Here is a 1,120-nt window from a genome sequence, read left to right as displayed (position 1 = left end):
ACAGGTTTTAAATCCCATTTAGATTAAAAAAAAAAAAACAAACCGATCATTTTCCTGAATGCTGTCACCATCTTTTTTGTTTCCTTGCCCAAGACTCTCCTGTGCTCCCTTCCTGTACTGTTCCTGGTCATAACTTTCTTGATCTGTTTAAAGGAGAAGATGTAGCAGCGTTGTGTAACAGTTTCCTCCAAGATTAAAACAGTCTATCCTCCAGGGAGCTCCTTAAACAACTCAAAAAAGCTCCAGGAAGTCCCTGAAACTGACCAGCTTCAAAAGCTCCCTCCCTGCTAGCATGAGCAATAAAGATGCAAAAGAGCCAAGCTGCCATGAAAACTTGCAGTCCAGATTAGGTGCCTAGAAGAAGTAGAGGCCGGCCAAGCTGGCAGGAAGAGGTTTAGATCAACTAAGGCACCTGCAAAGGACGTTCTCAACCTATTGAGCTATCTATGCTATGCAATGTACTCCAGGTTCCCAGTGTGTGTGAGCTGTCACTCATGCTATGGTGGGCTTTGGTGATGCAGTGGTCTCTTAGTCATTTCTACTCCTGTAAGTAACCCCGCACCCATATTGGTGTCTGTCATTCCAATAAAAACTCATGGATTGACCAAACTGGAATTTGGTGTTACCAATACATTAGTCTATCGTGGGTTCCCTGTCTGGAATGAGAAGAAGTGAGTGCTGTGTCTCCCCAGGAAAAGTTCTGTCATGGAACAAGCAGAAAATGTCCCATTACCTGGTAGGAATGCCCTGTATTTAATTGGGGGGAAAAATCCATCCCTAGAAAGCTGGATGCATACAGGTATAACTTGACTTTCTGCCATCTAGAGCTATTAGTGAAAGTAAGAGAATATTTAGGAAACATCATAAACAAAGTTATATCATATACAAGAGAGGGTAGCTGTCAGTTTTTCAATTAAGTCAATCTTCAATCGTCCCCTGTTGGCTCTCTGCCGGCAGGTCCTGGTGAGAGGAGAGAACCTGGGCTGAGCCGTATGGTGAGTGTCGATGACCCAAAACAAACACACCTGGGCTGGGAGTCTTATCAAAGCAGGAACTCACTTTATTGAACTAGGCACTTGCAGCTGGGCAGTGGTGGTGCATGCCTTTAATCCCAGCACTT

The sequence above is a fragment of the Mastomys coucha genome, unplaced genomic scaffold (genome assembly GCF_008632895.1).
Source record: "Mastomys coucha isolate ucsf_1 unplaced genomic scaffold, UCSF_Mcou_1 pScaffold16, whole genome shotgun sequence".
Classification (NCBI taxonomy): domain Eukaryota; kingdom Metazoa; phylum Chordata; class Mammalia; order Rodentia; family Muridae; genus Mastomys; species Mastomys coucha.
This window is presented reverse-complemented; position numbering follows the sequence as displayed.